The sequence below is a fragment of the Pelophylax lessonae genome (assembly GCF_965119305.1).
Source record: "Pelophylax lessonae genome assembly, chromosome: 11".
Classification (NCBI taxonomy): domain Eukaryota; kingdom Metazoa; phylum Chordata; class Amphibia; order Anura; family Ranidae; genus Pelophylax; species Pelophylax lessonae.
The window spans coordinates 230,528,277-230,550,445 of record NC_138778.1 but is presented as its reverse complement, the minus strand read 5'-3'; the positions used below and the strand labels follow the sequence as shown (position 1 = coordinate 230,550,445).

The 22,169-nt window shown below is 47.2% G+C and overlaps 1 pseudogene across 1 annotated transcript in view; it reads left to right on the top strand.

Moving 5' to 3' along the window:
* LOC309567502 (ABC-type organic anion transporter ABCA8-like) overlaps positions 1 to 22,169 on the top strand; it is a 140,998-nt pseudogene that overhangs the window by 71,682 nt on the left and 47,147 nt on the right. Inside the window, exons 11-15 of the transcript XR_014226122.1 lie at positions 954 to 1,012; positions 1,935 to 2,045; positions 17,220 to 17,395; positions 17,475 to 17,594; positions 17,745 to 17,883. The product of XR_014226122.1 is annotated as an ABC-type organic anion transporter ABCA8-like (transcript). The remainder of the gene's footprint in view (positions 1 to 953; positions 1,013 to 1,934; positions 2,046 to 17,219; positions 17,396 to 17,474; positions 17,595 to 17,744; positions 17,884 to 22,169) is intronic.

Here is a 22,169-nt window from a genome sequence, read left to right as displayed (position 1 = left end):
AGTGTATGGGGGTCAATGTAGGGGGTCAGTGTAGTTGTCAGTGTAGGGGGGTGTCAGTGTAGGGGGGGGTCAGTGTAGGTGTCAGTGTATGGGGGGGGGTCAGTGTAGGGGGTGTCAGTGTAGGTGTCAGTGTATGGGGGGTCAGTGTATTTGTCAGTGTAGGGGGGTCAGTGTAAGGGGGAGGTCAGTGTAGGGGGTGTCAGTGTATGGGGGGGTCAGTGTAGGTGTCAGTGTAGGTGTCAGGGTATGGGGGTGTCAATGTATGGGGGGGTCAGTGTAGGGGTCAGTGTAGCTATCAGTGTATGGGGGTCAGTGTAGGGAGGTCAGAATAGGGGGTCAGTGTAGGTCTCAGTGTATGTGGGAATGTAGGGGTGGTCAGTGTAGGGGAGCCAGTGAAGGGGGGTCAGTGTAGGTGTTAATGTAGGGGGGCCAGTGTAGTTGTCAGTGTATGGGGGAGTCAGTGTAGTTGTCAGTGAAGGTGTCAGTGTGGGAGGGGGGGTCAGTGTAGGTGTCAGTGTATGGGGGGGTGTCAGTGTAGGGGGTGTCAGTGTAGAGGAGGTTGGTGAAAGTGTCAGTGAAGGTGTGAGGTAGGTCAGTGTAGAATTCAGGAATGTCAGTGTAGGGTTTTGTGGAGGGGTCAGTGTAGTGATCAGGTCGGTTAGTGCAGGAATAAGGTAGGTCTCTGTAGTGGTCAGCTAGGTCAGTGTAGGTGTTAGTGTAGTGGTCTTTGTATTGGTCTTGTAGGTTTGTGTTTGGGGCGCAAATTATTTACCTTGCCCCGGGCGCTGACAACCCACGCTACGCCACTGCCTGGCAGGTCTACCTTAAAGATCATGCCAGCCAAAACCATATCAATTTTGGGAGGGTTAGAAGAAGCTCTGTTAGGTTTTTGTGGCTGCCAACAATGTAATACTTCTTGATTCATTAAATTTCAAAAACTTGTTTCCTTACAGAATGTTCAACATTAAGAAAATCTACATCGACAAGGATGATAAGACAGAGGCGCTAAGAGGTGACGTGACTTTTGTTGCCTGTTTTTCGAGGTTCCCTATCTCACAGTACAAGTTCTTCCATGTAGAAGGTCAATAAGTGTCTACTTCAGTGTCCCTAACCTTAAGGAGATGACAGCCTTGTACCTTGAGCTAGCTGAATAAGGCTTGGTATTTTATTATTGGAGATCCACCATTTCAAACTGAGGAAGGGCTCTCCTCCATTCTTCCATGGAACACTTGATAGTATGTGAGGGAGAAGGTTCATAGTGAAGCTGGTGTCTTCAAAGATTAGTTTATTGATTATTTTTAGAATGCAGAAAAGAAGGAAGGTAAACGATACGCTGAAATAAAAATGAGCATTTCCCAAGATGAACATTGGATCCTTGGCATAAAATAGAATTCATTTTTTTCTATCTTGTATAGAAGGAGCTGCTAAACTTTCTAAACAGAGGGCCAGTTTACTGTTGGTGTCAGTAGGAGCAATAGTGCCTTTTATCTGTGCAAGGAATGGTGTCCCAAGGCAAGCTAAAAGCTAATGGCTGCTGTTTGAAGACCACTGATATTCATCACACATTAAATGTGTTATCATTTCATGACCATATAGATACGTATTTACTTTTTACTAATTTAAACTAAATGACCTTTTTTTTTTATCCAAGAATATAAATAATAGAATAAAGAATAGTGGAAGAGTAATTCTATATCCTGCATCCATAATATATTTTTGTTTATCAGCTCCATCTAGTGGCTATAAAGCTGTATTTTCATGATTAGGTTATTTCAGGACTATACAACATTATGGTCAGTAGATGGAGCTGACGATCATAGGAAATTAATGATATTAGACACATTACAGAGACTATTCATGACAGCTATGCAAATGCTGAGACATTCACTTAGCAAATGCTTTAAAATAGACCTTTAAGTGTTCTGTACCCACAGGTCTCGATCTCAACGTTTATGAGGGACAGATCACAGCATTACTTGGTCACAGCGGAGCTGGAAAAACAACATTGCTGAATATACTCAGCGGGATGTGCGGAGCCACTAGCGGTAAAAGTTTCCTCTTGTTAAATATCAGGACCACCAGAAATATATTTATTTCTCAGCATGAAAACTTATCTTATTCATTTACATGAGTGCAGCCTTTCTCAATCTTTTACCCTGCAGGATCCTTTAAAATAATATTTTGGCTCTTGGAAACCCTTATGCAGTACATTAAGAGGGTCAATGGGAATATTGCCCTTTCCATTGGTGGCTAGTAGGAAGAATGCAATCCTTAGATTGGTGGTCATTGGGAAGAATTTTCCTTACATTGGTGTTCAGTGGGAAGAATGCTCCTTACATTGGCAGTCAGGGGGAAGAACGTTCCTTACATCGGTGGTCAGTGGGAAGAATGCTCCTTACATTGGTGGTCAGTGGGAAGAATGTCCCTTACATTGGTGGTCAGTGGGAAGAATGCTCCTTACATTGGTGGTCAGTGGGAAGAATGCTCCTTACATTGGCAGTCAGGGGGAAGAATGTTCCTTACATTGGCAGTCAGGGGGAAGAATGTTCCTTACATTGGCAGTCAGGGGGAAGAATGTTCCTTACATTGGTGGTCAGTGGGAAGAATGTTCCTTACATTGGTGTTCAATGGGAAGAATGCTCCTTACATTGGTGGTCAGTGGGAAGAAGGAGGAGGACACACCCAAAGAGCTCTCTGTGAGAACCAGCCCTTTTCAAGCCTGGGCCTTGCTTGCTAGCTTGGCCCAGGAACAATGCCTGATCCTGGGGGAGGCCCTGGGAGGGATCCCCCTGATGACACGGGGCCTAGTGAGGAGGAGGTGGAGGACCTGTCTGTGGGTCCAGGCCCCGGTGAGAATGCAGATGTCTTCAGCCAGAAGATTATCAATCGTTTTAGGGCGATTGGAAGAGCGGAAGAAAAACTTAAAGTTTTGAAGGCTGAACACAAATCCTTCAAAACCAAGTATTTCCAGGCCTGGAGTAAAAATCGCACAGCCATGAAGCCTGAGTTACAGGAATTGGAAGAAAAGGTAAAGGAACAATCTTTATTATTGGAAAGGCTGAAAGATAGAAGTGGAGCATTTAAAGAAAAGTTTGACAATGAGAGGCATTTTACCAGCCAAGCATCAGCAAGTTCTGTGGATCAGCAGCCTCAGTTAATGGATGACCCGGCTCCATCTGCCTCTGCACCTCTCCCCCCATGCCAGAACTGGGAATCACCAGCGGCAACCAGCCAGGGGGTTGAGAGTGGACATGGATCCCTGACATTCATCCAGCAGATGGAGTCACCCCTGAAAGCAGACAGGTTTGTCTTTTCTGATGATCCATCCGAAGTCCCTGAGGATGAGCAGAGGAGATTCAAGTCAGCAAAGCCAGTAATGGTGGAGAAATCCCAGTATACCATGCTGCCATCCAACGTGTCTGCCCCATCTGCTGTAGTGGATGGTGTCCCAGGTGAGAAGGAGCTCTGCATACAGCTACCTATTGGAGTTACCGCTGTGGAGAAACCGACAGACATGCAAGGAAAATCCCTGACCAAGGAATCCCTGGACCATCAGATGAATGTGGATGGACCTGCATCTAACACCCCAGGCATGGATTTTGCTGGTCTGGCTGAGACCAGTAGTCCCACAGCAAGCAAAATGGCTGCCAGCTCCAAAGAGCATGCTTCATGTTCACCTGAGCCTCCCAGTCTTCCAGTGCTGTTTGACCAGCTGATTTCTGGTGGGGGAGGGGATCAACATAGTGCTGGAAGTGAAGTGGAAGTAGCAATGGAAATATCCTGCAATGCTTTACCTGCTGCTGTGTTAAAACAGAATGCTATTTCCACAGCTGAAAACCCTGTCCTAGTGGAAGAGAAGATGACAGCTGGAGTTCTTACCAGTGCAGCAGCAACTATGGATTCTGCTGTGAAGACAACAGCAATAATAAATATCCCAGCAAGTATAAAAAATGACAATGTTAAAGCAATGAATGTGGTGGGTGGTGGTGAAGGGGTTAGTAATGCTGGGAAAAATAAAAATGACATTTCTCCTCCTGCTCAGCAGAGGAAAGATTCGATTGCACAGATCAATCCCGAATCTGTGCAATCGTTATCTGCTAAGTGTGTGTCAGATAATTTAAAAAAAACTGATGGATTTTCTGCTGGGAGGAATGTTGGAAGCTATGCTTCAGCTTTGGGGAGTCACACCAGGGTGGGTGGTGGGAATTCTGTTATTAGTCAAAATTCAGGGAGGTTTGGTGGGTATAGGAGGAGGAATGTGGTACAGTTAAGGTGGGTGGGGGATGGAACTCCACCAGTAAGGGGGAGGGTGGCTGAGTTGATTTTGGAAATGGGGTTTAAAGCCTGTGATATTTTTGCTTTAATTTGCCCGGTGGGGAGTTATGAATTTGATTTGTCGTTTGTAAAACCTGAAAGTTTGGATCTCTTCTGGGAGAGATTTAGGAGGTGCAAGGGCCTTCAGCAGTGGAGTGGTTTGGTGCCAAAAGTGATTTCAAGGCAGCCTCTGATAAAATCAGTGACCATTTTGGTGCGTAACGAATCCATACCAGAGGCTGATTTATTAGTATGGCTACGCCGATATGGCGAGGTCCTCACTCCACTGCGGAAGGTCCTTGATGAGCATGGGATATGGACAGGGGCCTGGACAGTGTCACTAAAATTGGGGGTGCTGGGCGATGTAGTTCAGCACCTTCCCTGCTCAGCCTTTCTGGGTAGGGATAGGCTGACCATTTTCTACCAGGGTCAGCCTAAGGTGTGTAATAAATGTGGTGATAAAGGCCACTTTGCATCGTCCTGCACCCACAAGAAGTGCTCACTGTGCCAGGATTTAGGCCATTTGGCCAGAGAATGCACCCAGATTCGGTGCAATTTGTGCCAGCAGCTGGGTCATCCATATAGCCAGTGCCCAGAGGCACTGCATAACTTGCCAGGATTGGAGACTGAGCTGCAGAGGCTTGATAAAGAAGATGAAGCAGCTGAAGTTAGAGAGGAAATTGTTGTTGCCCCTCCTGTGTCTGTTGTGTCAGATTCTGTTTCCCCTAGTGATGTGGTCCCTGAGTCTGTCCTTCCTGTGTCTGTTGTGTCAGATTTTGTTTCCCCTGGTGATGTGGTCCCTGAGTCTGTCCCTCTTGTGGTTGTTCCTACATCTACTGTGCGTAGATCCTCCAGACTAGCGGAAGCTGCTGGGGGGGCGGGTATAGTGGATCTTCCCCCTCGGCCTACTCCACCTCCAGTCCCTGTCTCTCGACACCGCAAACGCGGCCAAGAGGGTGCAGGGGTGCTGGATGGTGGTGGGGTCGATGGGGTTGAGGGAGGGGTGTCCATGTCCCATGTCTCACCCTCTGTTGTGGAGGATTCGGATGAGGAGGGGTGGGAGAGGACAAGGAGGAAGAAAAAGAAAAAGAGGAAAACCAGTAAAGCGGTCGTTTCCTCCTTACAGTTAGAGCCAGGAGGGGTTCCTCTTGGCAACTCATTTTCTGTGTTATCAGGGGAGGAGTTAGTATCCGATTTATCCATTTCATCTATGGATGAGGGGGAGTCACATAGTGTAAAAAGAGCTGTCTCGGGTAATGAGAGTGTGGTGGGGGTTAAGAAACGACTACCCCAATCATCCTGATGGCAGTGCCCGCTCTGATAAAGGTGGCGACCATTAATGTCGCCAGCGTGAAATCTGCAAGAGCTCGTGATATTGCCTTATTTTTGCTCAGTGAGTTTGATGCTGAGATTTTATTTTTGCAAGAGACCTGGCTCAATACTTTGGCCGATGTCCATCTAGCAAAAAGGGAGTGGAGATGCGGTCCCTCCTTTTGGTCTCTTGCGGCTGAGCCTTGCAGCGGAGTTGTGGTTCTTTTTAAAACCGATATGGTAACGTGCCGGCGGGTAATTGAGGTAGAAATGGGGAGATGCATGGTCTTAGACGTCTCTGTTAGGGGGCAGGACCTGCGCCTGATCAATATCTATGGACCGCAGTCAAAATGGGACAGGAAATGCCTCTTCACAAAGATCAAGCCCTTCCTTTTTACATCCCAGCAGGTTGTCTTTGGAGGTGACTTTAACACCATAATTAGGCCTGAAGACAGGAGGGTCTCCATAGACAGGCTGGGTTATGATAGCGTTTTTCTTAGAGATATGGTTAGACAAGCAGGCCTGGTAGATGTGCACATTAAGCACTGCCCTGGCAGCACGGGATTCACATTTCAGAGAGGGAATAGTCAGAGTAGGATAGACAGGTTTTTTTTAAAGGAGAACTCTGCTTTCTCGGCTCCTGAGTTGAGGGCGGTGGAGTTCTCTGACCACTGTATGCTGTCTGTGACTCTGAATGCCTCGGACACTCCACCCAGGGGAAGGGGTACCTGGAAACTGAATTCGGCTCTCCTGGAAGATGTAGAGGTAAGACAATCCTTTGAGGATTTTTTTCAGGCACAGGTTTCTATTCTGGACTTTTGCAGCAGTAAGTCAGAGTGGTGGGAGCTTGTGAAACAAAGGGCGATTGGACTTTTCAAGGCCATAAGTAAGAAGAAGCAGCTTGGTATGTATATTGCCTACCAGCATTTGCGGAGGAAGCTTGATCGTCTTGTCTCGTATGGAGGAGATCCAGGGGAGATCTCGGAGGTAAAGCTTCTTCTTAGGAAGTGTCAATACGACCGGCATGCCTCCTTGGTTCTGGAGAGAGATTATGGGAAATATCACTCGCCTGATCCTTACCAGAACTGTAAGCAAGGCATAGCAGTTAAGACGGTCATAGGTCTGAGGGATAGTACGGGTTCCCTGGTTAAGTCCAGATCAGGGATCCTGGAGATCTTCAGGTCATATTACGCAGACCTTCTGGGAAGAAAGGACCTTAGTCGGGACAGGATGGAAAGCTTTCTGGATTCTACTCCAGGATTGGGAAATGATACATTGCCTTTGATGGATTTGACAGAACCAATTTCAGCAGATGAGGTAGTTCGTGCTATAGAGAAGCTGGCTACCAAAAAGTCGCCTGGGCCAGATGGGTTGACAGCTGAATTTTACAAGTGTTTTAAGTCCATTCTGGCTCCCTTTTTAGCGGAGGTTTATAACAGCTGTTTAGAAGAGGGTTCTCTCCCTCCCTCCATGAGGCAATCCGCTGTGATTCTTCTGTCAAAAGGTAAAGACCCCTCAATAATTGAGAACTGGCGCCCCATCAGTCTTCTCAATGTTGATAGAAAGATTTTGGCGAAGATTCTTTTTTGGCGCTTGTCGTCAGTAGCAGGCGATTTGTTGTCCAATCATCAGCACTGCTCGGTCCAGGGCAGAAGTACCTTTTCAGAAATTTTAGCTGTCCGGGAGGCTTTGGAGCGATGCAGGGCTGCTGGATGGAGAAAGTACTTGCTGGCATTGGATCAGGCGAAGGCTTTTGATCGAGTCAATCATGAGTACCTGTATTTGCTACTTGGTAGATACGGCCTGCAGGGGAGGTTTATTGATTGGCTGAAAACATTATATAAAGGGGCTGAGAGCTTCCCACTTGTTAATGGTTGGGTTGGACGGCCTTTTGAGGTTGGCTCTGGTGTGCGCCAGGGGTGTCCTTTGAGCCCCCTGCTATATGTATTCGCAATCGACCCCTTCATAAGAAGGTTAGAGAGTGGATCGTTGTGTGGGGTGCCTTTGGGCATTGCTGGTGTGCCGCCTTTGAAGGTCGTGGCCTATGCCGATGATGTGTCTGTTATTATCTCTGGGATGGAGGAGGCGCAGGAGGTGGTCTCTGTGATAGAGCAGTACACTGAGGCTTCTGGCTCTAAAATCAATCATGAAAAGAGTGAAGTTTTCTGGATGGGTGTGGAGGGTGAAAGCTTCGAACTTCCGGATGCCTTCCCAGAGCCCCAGCAGGAGATTAAAGTGTTGGGCATCAAATTTGGTCCTGGTGACTATGGTCATCGAAATTGGGAAAGCAGGTTGTTGAATGCCAATGCCAAGGTGGCAAGCTGGAAGAAATGGAAACTTTCCTTGAGGGAAAGGGTTGACTTGATTAAAACTTACCTGATCCCAATCTTTTTATATGTCAGCTTTGTCTGTATCTTGCCGGAATCTCTCTATGCAAGGGTGTACAGCTGCTTTTTCCAACTGTTATGGGGAAATAGGCTGAACCTGATCAAACGCAATGTAACTTACCTGTCCAGGCGGGAGGGTGGTCTAGGAATGGTCAACCCTATAGTTTTCTTTTCTCTGCTTTTTTTAAAGTATAATCTTGGTAATATGTTAGCAGAGACCCCGCCGGGATGGGTGGGTATTTTTCAATCTTGGTTTAGGCCTTTTCTGCGATGCTGGGAAGATGGCGGGCCAGTGAAAAGTCTGAGAGTCCGACATGGCAAGCTTCCGGCTTACGTTGCCCCGTGTCTGAAAATACTTAGGCAGTGGCAGGTGACAGTGGAGGATATCAAGTCCCTCCCCAGAAAGCTTCTGGAGAAGAGGATTTTGGGCTCTGCTTTCAGTGTGTCGCTGACCTTAAGGGATTGCCCAGGCCCCGTAATGAGGGAGGGGTTGCGTTTAATTAACTTAGGAAGAATCCCTTTGAAGTTTAGGGATCAAGCCTGGCTCGCTTTCCATGGAAGGCTCTATGTGAGAGGGAACCTGAAGCATCGCCCTGTGGATGATCGGGATTGTCCTAGAGCGGAGTGTGTTGGTAAAGTGGAGTCTATGGACCACTTTTTGCTCCAGTGTCCCTTTAACATAGAGGTGTATAAAAGGGTGGGGAGGGCTCTAGGCATCCCCTTTCTCTATCGCATGAGTTATGCGGAGTGGGTGTACGGGGCATTCCCGACTCGCTGGGATTTTGATTTGGATACACTTTTTCTAGTTAGTATAGTTGTCCGTTACTTCACGTGGAATGCACGGTGCCAGATTACCCTGCGGAAGAAAGTCCTCCCTGTCGAGGTGGTGGTGTACGATATTCTGGGTGAGGTTGGGAAGATTCGGGGGCTTGAGAAGGGCAGGGAGCCTCGAGCGGTCTGGATAAGGGCGTGGAGGAATATCAGACCTGCTTTTGGTGAACTGTCCATCTCTGGGTGAAAAGCTTTTTTCCTATGCTATTTCTTTCACGCCCTTAGCTTTTGTTAGTTAATATCTTCATTTTTGAAGAAGGGCTGCATGCATAATGGGAGTGGTTTTGTTTCTTGACCTCACAGGTTTGATGTCTGGTGTGGTGGTGTGAGTCTTATTAAGATTATTTTTCCCGGTAATGATGTGTTTCATGATGTGAGTTTTGTTTTTGCTGTAAAGGCAGTCTTTATTTGAGAGCAGAATTTGCTATGTATTTTTTTCCCCCCTTTTCATGTAAATATGTATATATTTATTTATGTATATTGATTTTATGCTTATTGATTGCAAGACTTTTAATAAACAAAATTGGGAAGAATGTCCCTTACATTGGTGGTCAGTGGGAAGAATGCTCCTTACATTGGCAGTCAGGGGGAAGAATGTTCCTTACATTGGCAGTCAGGGGGAAGAATGTTCCTTACATTGGTGGTCAGTGGGAAGAATGTTCCTTACATTGGTGTTCAATGGGAAGAATGCTCCTTACATTGGTGGTCAGTGGGAAGAATGTCCCTTACATTGGTGGTCAGTGGGAAGAATGCTCCTTACATTGGTGGTCAGTGGGAAGAATGCTCCTTACATTGGTGGTCAGTGGGAAGAATGCTCCTTACATTGGTGGTCAGTGGGAAGAATGCTCCTTACATTGGTGGTCAGTGGGCAGAATGCTCCTTACATTGGTGGTCAGTGGGAAGAATGTTCCTTACATTGGTGGTCAGTGGGAAGAATGCTCCTTACATTGGTGGTCAGAGGGAAGAATGCTCGTTACATTGGTGGTCAGAGGGAAGAATGCTCCTTACATTGATGGTCAGCGGGAAGAATGCTCGTTACATTGGTGGTCAGAGGGAAGAATGCTCCTTACATTGGTGATCAGTGAGAAGAATGTTCCTTACATTGGTGGTCAGCGGGAAGAATGCTCGTTATCAGCGGGAAGAATGTTCCTTACATTGGAGGTCAGTGGGAAGAATGTTCCTTACATTGGTGGTCAGTGGGAAGAAGGAGGAGGACACACTGAAGGAGCTCTCTCTGAGAACCAGCCTTTTTTCAAGCCTGGGCCTTGCCTGCTAGCTTGGCCCAGGAACAATGCCTGATCCTAGGGGAGGCCCTGGGAGGGATCCCCCTGATGACACAGGGCCTAGTGAGGAGGAGGAGGTGGAGGACCTGACTGTGGGTCCAGGCCCTGGGGAGGATGTGGATGACTACAGACAGAAGATCATTGACCGTTTTTGGGCGATTGGAAGAGCTGAGGAGAAACTGAAATGTTTGAAAGCTGAACATAAAAACTTCAGAGCAAAGTACTGCCAGGCCTGGAGTAAGAATCGTTTGGCCATGAAGCCGGGATTACAGCAAATGGAAGAGAAAGTAAAGAAACAATCTTTATTATTGGAAAAGCTGAAAGACAGGAGTGGAGCTTTTGCAGAAATGTTTAATAATGAGAGGAGATTTGCTAGCCAGACACCAGCAAGCTCTGTGGATCAGCAGCCTCAGGTAAGGGATGACCCGACTCCATCGGCTTCTCCCCCCATGTCAGGCCTGGGAATCGCCAGGGGCAACCAGCTAGGGGGTTGAGAGTGAACATGGCACCCTGACTTTCATTCAGCAGATGGAGCCACCCCTAACAGCAGACACGTTTGCCCTTACTGACGACCCTTCAGAAGTCCCTGAGGATGGGCAGAGAAGGTACAGACCAGCTAAGGCATTACTGGTGGAGAAATCACAGTACACCGTGCTGCCTTCTAACAAGTCTGCCCCCCCTGCTGTGATGGATGGTGTCCCAGGTGAGAAGGAGCTCTGCAAACAGCTGCCTGTTGAATTTTCTGCAGTGAAAGATCCCTGTACAGACATGGAAGGAAAACCCCTGACAGAGATGCATCAGAAGAAGGCGGATGGGCCTGCAGCAAACACTGCAGATACGTTTTTTCTCTGTTAATGTGTCTGCTGAGACCAGTAGTGCCTCTAAACTTGCATGTGGAAAGTAGGCTGCCAGATCCAAAGAATCTGCATTACTTTCAGATGAGCTTCCCTGTGTTCCAGGGCTGGTGGGGGAGGGGCTCAGCACAGTGCACCATGTGCAGTGGAGGCAGCCATGGAAGTCTCTGTCAGTAATGTTTCTCCTGTTGCTGTTTTGGAGCAGCCTTCACTATCATCAGCTGAAAGCCCTGTCCTGGTGGAGGAGAAGATACCTGTTGGAGGTGAAATCATTATGAGTACAGCGGTGAGTATGGACACTGTTGTGAAGACAGCAGGAACTATGGATGTGCCAGAAAATGACAGCAGTAATATTGCTAAAGCATTGGATGTGGTGGGTGGTGGTGAAGGGGTTAATATTGCTGTGAAAAATAAAAATGACATTTCTCCCCCTGCTCAGTAGAGGAATGATTAATCAATTGTACAGATCAATCCCGGATCTGTACAATCGTTATCTGCTAGGTGTGTGTCAGATGTTAAAAAACAAACGGATGGATCTTCTGCTGGCAGGAATATAGGAAGCTATGTTTCAGTTTTGGGGAGTCGCACGGTGGTAATTTTGTTAATAATCACCATTCAGGGAGGTTTGGTGGGGGGCTGGTTAGTGGGTATAGGAGGAGGAATGTGGTTCAGTTGAGTTGGGAGGGGGATGGAACCCCACCAGTAAGGGGGAGGGTGGCTGAGTTGATTTTGGAAATGGGGTTTAAAGCTTGTGATATTTTTGCTTTAATTTGCCCGGTGGGCAGTTATGAATTTGATTTGTCATTTGTGAAACCTGAAAGTTTGGATCTCTTCTGGGAGAGATTTAGGAGGTGCAAGGGACTTCTGCAGTGGAGTGGTTTGGTGCCAAAAGTGATTTCAAGGCAGCCTTTGATAAAGTCTGTGACAATCTTGGTGCGTAATGAATCCATACCAGAGGCTGATTTAATAGTATGGCTACGCCGATATGGCGAGGTCCTCACTCCACTGCGGAAGCTCTTGATGAGCATGGGATATGGACAGGGGCCTGGACAGTGTCACTAAAATTAGGGGTGCTGGGCAATGTAGTTCAGCACCTTCCCTGCTCAGCCTTTCTGGGAAGGGATAAGCTGACCATTTTCTACCAAGGTCAGCCTAAGTTGTGCAATAAATGTGGTGATAAAGGCCACTTTGCATCATCCTGCACCATCAAGAAGTGCTCACTGTGCCAGGATTTAGGCCATTTGGCCAGAGAATGCACCCAGATTCGGTGCAATTTGTGCCAGCAGCTGGGTCATCCATATAGCCAGTGCCCAGAGGCACTGCATAACTTGCCAGGATTGGAGACTGAGCTGCAGAGGCTTGATATAGAAGATGAAGTAGCTGAAGTTAGGGAGGAAACTTGCCCCTCCTGTGTCTGTTTCCCATGGTGATGTGGTCCCCGAGTCTGTCCCTCCTGTTGTTGACCATTAATGTCGCCAGCATGAAATCTGCAAGAGCTCGTGATATTGCCTTATTTTTGCTCAGTGAGTTTGATGCTAAAATTTTATTTTTGCAAGAGACCTGGCTCAATACTTTGGCCGATGTCCATCTAGCAAAAAAGGGAGTGGAGATGCGGTCCCTCCTTTTGGTCTCTTGCGGCTAAGCCTTGCAGCGGAGTTGCGGTTCTTTTTAAAACCGATATGGTAACGTGCCGGCGGGTAATTGAGGTAGAAATGGGGAGATGCATGGTCTTAGACGTCTCTGTTAGGGGGCAGGACCTGCGCCTGATCAATATCTATGGACCGCAATCAAAATGGGACAGGAAATGCCTCCTCACAAAGATCAAGCCCTTCCTTTTTACATCCCAGCAGGTTGTCTTTGGAGGTGACTTTAACACCATAATTAGGCCTGAAGACAGGAGGGTCTCCATAGACAGGCTGGGTTATGATAGCGTTTTTCTTAGAGATATGGTTAGACAAGCAGGCCTGGTAGATGTGCACATTAAGCACTGCCCTGGCAGCACAGGATTCACATTTCAGAGAGGGAATAGTCAGAGTAGGATAGATAGGTTTTTTTTTTTTAAAGGAGAACTCTTTCTGGACCTGAGTTGAGGGCAGTGGAGTTCTCTGACCACTGTATGCTGTCTGTGACTCTGAATGCCTCGGACACTCCACCCAGGGGAAGGGGTACCTGGAAACTGAATTCGGCTCTCCTGGAAGATGTAGAGGTAAGACAATCCTTTGAGGATTTTTTTCAGGCACAGGTTTCTATTCTGGACTTTTGCAGCAGTAAGTCAGAGTGGTGGGAGCTTGTGAAACAAAGGGCGATTGAACTTTTCAAGACCATAAGTAAGAAGCAGCTTGGTATGTATATTGCCTACCAGCATTTGCAGCGGAAGCTTAATCGTCTTGTCCAGGGTATTTTTTCTCAGAAAATAGGTGCAGGAACTCAACCACGGTCCCCCCAAAACCTCCCCCCCCCCCACCACACACACTCCCAAAGCCGCATCAAATAGAGGCTGTGGTCGAATTTCACTAACAGTGGAAGGGTCTTAAAGGGGTATTAAATACCAGGAGTGCATTATATGCAGAGTGCAGAGTTCAGGGGTGCACTATGTGCAGAGTTCGAGGATGCATTATGTACAGAGTGCTGAGTTCAGTTGTTCAGTTGTTCGCTGCATATAGTTTTCAGAGTTCAGGGGTGTGCAACACACAGAATGCAGTGTTCAGCCTTCTTCCATCGCTGCTTACCTCTGCGTTCCCTAACCACATCTCTTCAGCTATGACCTATGCATGCAACCCCCCCCCCCCCCTCCACTCTCCTCCTCCTTAAAAGTTCCACCATATTCCACCTTACTTTTGTTGTTACATTAAGCTGAAGCACCCAACCAGCTCTAGTACCTCCCCACACACTGTAGGGGGCTCCACCTCTCTCACTTGCAGGGAGATTATCCAGTGAGGGTGTTTGCATCCGCACTGCACCACAGGCACCTGCATCTCTCTTGTCCCCATCCTGCACTTAGTGGGAGCCACTCAGGAGATCAGATCTATGGGAGCCATTTGGGAGACAAGCTGTCACTTGTAAACACAAAAGCTGGATTTCTGTATTTACAACTGATAGTGGTGAGCAGGGAACAGAGGGCCTGAGCCAGAGGTGGTGGAACTGAGTTCCACCAAGTTCCAGCTGAAAAAAAGCCCTGGTCTTGTCTCATATGGAGGAGATCCAGGGGAGATCTCTGAGGTAAAGCTTCTTCTTAGGAAGTGTCAATACGACCGGCATACCTCCTTGGTTCTGGAGAGAGATTACGGGAAATACCACTCACTCACCTGATCCTTACCAGAACTGTAAGCAAGGCATAGCAGTTAAGACGGTCATAGGTCTGAGGGAAAGTATGGGGATCCTGGAGATCTTCAGGTCATATTACGCAGACCTTCTGGGAAGAAAGGACCTTAGTCGGGACAGGATGGAAAGCTTTCTGGATTCTACTCCATGATTGGGAAATGGTACATTGCCTTTAATGGATTTGACAGAACCAATTACAGCGGATGAGGTAGTTTGTGCTATAGAGAAGCTAGCTACCAAAAAAATCGCCTGGGCCAGATGGGTTGACAGCTGAATTTTACAAGTGTTTTAAGTCCATTCTGGCTCCTTTTTTAGCGGAGGTTTACAGCTGTTTAGAAGAGGGTTCTCTCCCTCCCTCCATGAGGCAATCCACTGTGATTCTTCTGTCAAAAGGTAAAGACCCCTCAATAATTGAGAACTGGCACCCCATCAGTCTTCTCAATGTTGATAGAAAGATCTTGGCGAAGATTCTTTTTTGGCGCTTGTCGTCAGTAGCAGGCGATTTGTTGTCCAATCATCAGCACTGCTCGGTCCAAGGCAGAAGTACCTTTTCAGCAGTTTAAGCTGTCCGGGAGGCTTTGGAGTGATGCAGGGCTGCTGGATGGAGAAAGAACTTGCTGGCATTGGATCAGGCGAAGGCTTTTGATCGAGTCAATCATGAGTACCTGTATTTGCTACCTCGTAGATACGGCCTGCAGGGGAGGTTTATAGATTGGCTGAAAACATTATACAAAGGGGCTGAGAGCTTCCCACTTGTTAATGGTTGGGTTGGACGGCCTTTAGAGGTTGGCTCTGGTGTGAGCCAGGGGTGTCCTTTGAACCCCCTGCTATATGTATTCGCAATCGACCCCTTCATAAGAAGGTTAGAGGGTGGATCGTTGTACGGCGTGACTTTGGAAATTGCTGGTGTGCCGCCTTTGAAGGTCGTGGCCTATGCCGATGATGTGTCTGTTATTATCTCTGGAATGGAGGAGGCGCAGGAGGTGGTCTCTGTGATAGAGCAGTACACGGAGGCTTCTGGCTCTAAAATCAATCATGAAAAGAGTGAAGTTTTCTGGATGGGTGAGGAGGGTGAAAGCTTCGAACTTCCAGGTGCCTTCCCAGAGCCCCAGCAGGAAATTAAAGTGTTGGGCATCAAATTTGGTCCTGGTGACTATGGTCATCGAAATTGGGAAAGCGGGTTGCTGAATGCCAATGCCAAAGTAGCAAACTGGAAGAAATGGAAACTTTCCTTTAGGGAAAGGGTTGACTTGATTGAAACTTACCTGATTGCAATCTTTTTATATATTAGCTTTGCCTGTATCTTGCCGGAATCCCTCTATGCAAGGGTGTACAGCTGCTTTTTGCAACTGTTATGGGGAAATAGGCTGAACCTGATCAAATGCAATATAACGTACCTGTCCAGGCGGGAGGATGGTCTAGGAATGGTCAACCCTATAGTTTTCTTTTCTCTGCTTTTTTTAAAGTACAATCTTGGTAATATGTTAGCAGAGACCCCCCCGGGATGGGTGGGTATTTTTCAATCTTGGTTTAGGCCTTTTCTGCGATAATGGGAAGATGGCGGGCCAGTGAAAAGTCTGAGAGTTCGACATGGCAAGCTTCTGGCTTATGTTGCCCCATGTCTGAAAATACTTTGGCAGTGGCAGGTGACAGTGGGGGATATAAAGTCCCTCCCCAGGAACTTTCTGAAGAAGAGGATTTTGGGCTCTGCTTTCAGTGTGTCGCTGACCTTAAGGGATTGCCCAGGCCCCTTAATGAGGGAGGGGTTGCGTTTAATTAACTTGGGAAGAATCCCTTTGAAGTTTAGAGATCAAGCCTGGCTAGCTTTCCATGGAAGGCTCTATGTGAGAGGGAACCTGAAGCGTCGCCCTGTGGATGATCGGGAAAGTCCTAGAGCGGAGTGTGTTGGTAAAGTGGAGTCTATGGACCACTTTTTGCTCCAGTGTCTCTTTAACATAGAGGTGTATAAAAGGGTGGGGAGGGCTCTAGGCATCTCTATCGCATGAGTTATGCAGAGTGGGTGTACGGGGCATTCCCGACTCTCTGGGATTTTGATTTGGATACACTTTTTCTAGTTAGTATAGTTGTCCTTACTTCATGTGGAATGCACGGTGCCAGATTACCCTGCGGAAGAAAGTCCTCCCTGTCGAGGTGGTGGTGTACGATATTCTGGGTGAGGTTGGGAAGATTCGTGGTCTTGAGAAGGGCAGGGAGCCTTGAGCATTCTGGATAAGGGCGTGGAGGAATATCAGACCTGCCTTTCCTCGGTAATGACATGTTCATGATGTGAGTTTTGTTTTTGCTGTAAAGGCAGACTTTGTTTGAGAGCAGAATTTGCTATGTATTTTTTTTCCCCCTGTCATGTAAATATGTATACATTTATTTATGTATGTTGATGTTATGCTTATTAATTGCAAGACTTTTAATAAACAAAAATTGGGAACATTGGTGGTCAGTGGGAAGAATGTCCCTTACATTGGTGGTTAGTAGTAAGAATGTAACCCTTACATTGGTGATCAGTAATAAAAATGCAACCTTTACATTGGTGATCAGTAATAAGAATGTAACCCTTACATTGGTGGTCAGTAGGAGGAATGCAAACCTTACAGACAGATAAAAGGAACAACGGTGTCATGCTGCTGGTTCTGCCAAGTGGCTTTGGTCTTAGAACTATGCAGACACCATGAAATGGTAGGTCAATCAACCACAACTCAAGCAACTATTGGAAGAACCCTTTAGCTCCACGGAACCCTGGTTGAAAAATTGCTGTATTAGAGGCTAGTAAGGTCACAGAGGTCTTCAAGAGTTATATAGTAAGCCAAAATGTGAACCAAGCCACAGGTACCTGTCCAAATAATAAGTATCAGTTTTGGATGTAACCTTTCATTCCATCAATCCCATCTGCCTCTTTGTTGTAGGATCTGCCACCATTTATAATTATCAGTTATCAGACTTCAATCAACGGCAGGAGATCCAGAGGAAGATCGGGTTTTGTCCGCAGTTCGATGTAAACTTTGACCTTCTAACAGTAAAGGAGAACTTGGAGGTCTTTTCAAAGATTAAAGGAATTCCTAACAGAAAAATTAAATCTCAGGTAGGATAAATATTAATATGTGTTAAATACAGACATACTGAGAATGTAGATATCTTCACCAAGAAGATGTATTTTCTAGGTAGAAGCGGTCGTTTCAGACCTGGCCATGGTTAACTTTCAACATCTGCAAGCTGGGAAACTGAGTGGAGGTCAGAGGAGAAAACTGACACTGGCGATTGCACTATTAGGCGACCCCGAGGTGATCTTCCTGAAATATTTTTTATTTAATGAATTGAGCACAATAACTTTTTAAATCTCCCTATAAGTGTTTTTAGGTGTCTGCAGAATTATCTAAAGAAAACATCTCTTATATAAAACCTAATTTCCCTTAAACTTCCTCTTCTTCCAGGTTCTGTTGCTGGATGAACCGACGTCCGGTCTTGACCCGTTCTCCAGGCACCACGTATGGTCTGTTCTCAAAGAGCGCAAGGCTGGTCACGTCACCTTATTCAGCACGCAGTTTATGGATGAAGCCGACATCCTGGCAGGTATGGGTCTAGTGTAAAACATCCTGCTGCATGGTTCAGGGGGCCATTTCAAAAGGAACATTTATGTTAAATGTATTGCTAAGCCCATGTCCTCTCCACCTGTCCAGCATACCTCTGTCACCTTACACCAATTCACAGAATGGGGTCCTGCCGTGCACTTAGTGTGGACCTCATGCATGCACCTAACAACTCCTGCTGCTCTCCCATACCATGCGGCCAGGCCGTGGGCCTCCGTAACGTGGGTTTGGTCCCTAACTTTTGGGGCACTGACGCTGGGGATAGAGCCAGGATACTGACCCCCCTCACTACCAGGACACCCATCGCCATGCCAAGTACCATGCTTTTTGTCAGGCTTCAGGCTGCCGTTTACTTTCCACCAGTATTTGGTTACCCATGGCCACTGTTCTCTTCCTCCATGCCTTCTGTCAAGTTAACCCTTTGTAGAGGCCTTGCTTTCATACCTCACGTGTGCTTTACAGGCCTTGTTTTTTCATACTGCAGAATCCATCATTCACCCCTTTTATACATTTCTGACCAGGCTTTAAAACATTTCAAAGAACTCTGCTGGAGCCTATGCAACAGTACAGAATAAAATGTAACACAGTCCTCCCGACTAACAATTCTGTGGCTGTCCAGGCATTCCTGGAAAGAAAGAAGTCCATGTATAATAGTGTCTATTCCTGGTGAGTCACTTGAGGGTGGCAGATGAAGGTTGCTACGGGTTTATATCTTCCCTTGTAATGCAGACCAGCTGCTTCCCGTGCGGTCCTGAACAGTGACTCAGTGCCCCACAGACTCCCGGAAGACCCTATGGAGCAGCAGTTCCCTGAGCCCAGGCACCTGGAAAAGAAGGCAGTACCCAAAAAGCCCAGGGACCTGGCATCTCACAGCTTAACCCTTACCTAACCTGGGCAGTCTGTCAAAATTGCTAGCATAAAACATTCCCCTTGTAGGCACCTGCCTACAAACATTTCTGTTATGAAAACAGAGACCCAAACCAGTTTGGAAAAACGTCCTGTCCTTTTTTTATCTCCCTGACTGGACTTAGGTATGGTAAAGTCCTCCTACAGAATAACCCTGCATATAAAGTTCTATTAACTGAGCTGTAACGATGTCTTAAAGGAAGATCTAAACTTCAATGGGATGAATAAATTTAGGAGATAGTGATAAGGAAATTGGAAAGCAGTCATCTGCAACCAAAAGTAATGGCAGAATGGACTGTAGCATTAATTAAGAGACTGTTGGGGTGCCAGGAAACCAGACCACAGGAAGATGCAAGTAAAATAAAGCAGTTTATTAGGTCAACAACAATAAACGTACAGCAAGAGTGTGGAGAGAAATCTGGAACAGTCGGGGTCAATTCCAGAAGCGGGTAGTCATCCAACCTGGGATCGAGTCTAGAAGCGGGTAGTCATCCATGCCGGGGTCGAGTCCAGTAGCGTGTAGTCTGCCAATGCCGGATCATCTGTCGATGCCGGGTCATCTGCCGATACAGAATCGAGAGCCAGGAAAGTCGTCATCCAAGCCAGGTCATGCATGGAGGAACACGGAGAACAGAAGACTGCTAGCAGTGATGCACCTTGGAGCACAAACAAGGGCAAGGACTGCAAGTCATCAGGTAATATATAGTCATGTGTGCAACATCATCTCTGAGCGACACATGTCCAAGATGGCTGCCAACAGGAAGGCAAGGTAAGACCTTGACAGAGACACAGACTGTGCATTCAAAAGGCATTCAGAAGCCAATCAGTGTGGATCCTGCTGCTGTGGGGCAGGAATTGGTATATTGCCCTTACTTAATAATTGAATGGAGGAGAATAAAGAGTTAATTAGGCCTGATTGGAGTAAACAAAGGGGTTAAACAGAAACATTTAATTTAAAAAAACAAAACTTTTTTTACTTGTGTTTTAACTGATTTCATCTGCAAAGGAATAAACAGAAAGACACAAATGAAACATTGTTTCTTTTTACCCTTCTGTTTTGGTGGCTGAGCAATGTTGTTGATAAATATTTTCAGACTGCTTTTATTTTGACAGCTCCAGTTGTCAGGACCTTCTCTTTGTACTGGGCAATGCTACTTTGATTAATCAGAGCTGAATTGCTAAGTACCGAGACAGGGGAGGTCTCGGAAGCAGGGCTGAAGGACTAGATGTACTACACATGTCCTGTGTACAATAATGGCCTTTTTTTTTGGGCTCGTGTCACACATTCAAAGTCTGCAACTGGGTAAGATTTATGAAAAAGATAAAAATGTTTTGAAACCAGATTGCAATTCATAAGTCACTGATGAAAAAAAAAAATGTCAATCGAATTCTATATTAAGATCATTAGGGACAAGTACTTTAGTTCTATGAATCCAATAAGATTCTCTATGACTTAGTGATATTAAAGTCTCTGTTTTTTTTTTAAATAACAAACATATATACTTACCTGTTCTGTGCAGTTGTTTTGCACAGAGCAGCCTCAATTCTCCTCTTCTCGGGTCCCTCACCGACGCTCCTAGCCCCTCCCTCCTGCCAAGTGCCCCCAGAGAAGCAGCTTAAAAAGGGGGCACCCGAGCACGCTCACTTCCAAGCTGCGTGTCCATTCACCAATGGCTCCTGCTGCTGTTTCAGCTAATGTGGAGGCAGAGTCCCCGGAGAGCTGAGGCACTCGTGCACATCGCTGGATCGAGATTTGGCTCAAAAAAGTATTATAGGGGGTTGAGGGGGGCTGCTGCACAGAGACGTTTTTTTTTTTACCTTGAATAACCTTGAGCCTTTAGAATCACTTTTACTGCTTGAAGAAGATTTCAACTTTCTCGATTCCCCAGAATTTAAAACCAGTGGGGGTCCTTGTTATGACATTGGTTAGAATGTTTGGACACACTATTGGCACTTTTCCACTGCAAGTACCAGCTCGGCTCCACTCGGCCCTGCTTGGCTCGGTTTGGTTTTCCACTGCATGGTACCGCATGGTACAGTGTTGGCAGTGGCGTAGCGTGGGAGGGGCAGGGGGGGCCGGCCGCACCGGGCGCAACATCTGGGGGGGGGGCGCATCCGCAGTGTCACTCTGTCTGTCTGACTCTGACATACACAGTTCACACACTGTCTGCTGCTGCCTCCATCTTTAGGCTGGGAGATGTCCAGCGCGGCTGCCCTAATGCTGAAAATGGCGGGTCGGGTCAGGGTGGGGCTGGATTGTGCCTCACCTGTCCATTGGTGTAGAGTTGGGTGGCGTTGCAAGCCAAGCCCCGCCTATGCCGCCTCTCCTCACTGCTCAGTCAGTTTAGCAGCGAATGAGTCAGCAGGCTGGCGCTGTCACAGAGTGTTTTTTTTTTTTTAATCACCTGATTAAAACCAGAGGCTCTAATAGGCTTCAAAAAAAGGGTGGACCCAGGGCGCAGAGCAGCCCACCCATTGTGTGACAATAGTGAATGAAAATTCGCTATTGTCACACGGATCCTCCTCCTGGCCAATCAGGAAGTGGGTCCGAGACCCTCTTCATGATTGGCCGAAAGGCGAACGCATGCCATTGGCCGAGGAGGAGGCAGGAGGACTCGAGGAGATGCAGGGAACTGAGGAGAAGCCGCCGCTGCAGGTAAGTCTCTATGCATTGAAGGGGGCACGCTGGTCTGTCTGCATTGAAAGGGGGCACGATGATCTCTCTGCATTGAAGGGGGGCACGCTGTTCATTCTGCATTGAAAGGGGGCACGCTGGTCTCTCTGCAATGAAAGGGGGCATGCTGGTCATTCTGCATTGAAAGGGGGCATGCTGGTCTCTCTGCAATGAAAGGGGGCACGCTGGTCTCTCTGCAATGAAAGGGGGCATGCTGGTCATTCTGCATTGAAAGGGGGCATGCTGGTCTCTCTGCAATGAAAGGGGGCATGCTGGTCATTCTGCATTGAAAGGGGGCACGCTGGTCTCTGCAATGGAAGGGGCACGCAGGTCATTCTGCATTGAAAGGGGGCACGCTGGTCATTCTGCATTGAAAGGGGGCACACTGGTCTCTCTGCAATGAAAGGGGGCACGCTGGTCTCTCTGCATTGAAAGGGGGCACGCTGGTCATTCTGCATTGAATGGGGGCACGCTGGTCTCTCTGCATTGAAAGGGGGCACGCTGGTCATTCTGCATTGAAAGGGGGCACGCTGGTAACTCTGCATTGAAAGGGGGCACGCTGGTCACTCTGCATTCAAAGGGGGCACGCTGGTCATTCAGCATTCAAAGGGGGCACTCTGGTCATTCTGCATTGAAAGGGGGCACGCTGGTCCCTCTGCATTGAAAGGGGGAACGCTGGTCTCTCTGCA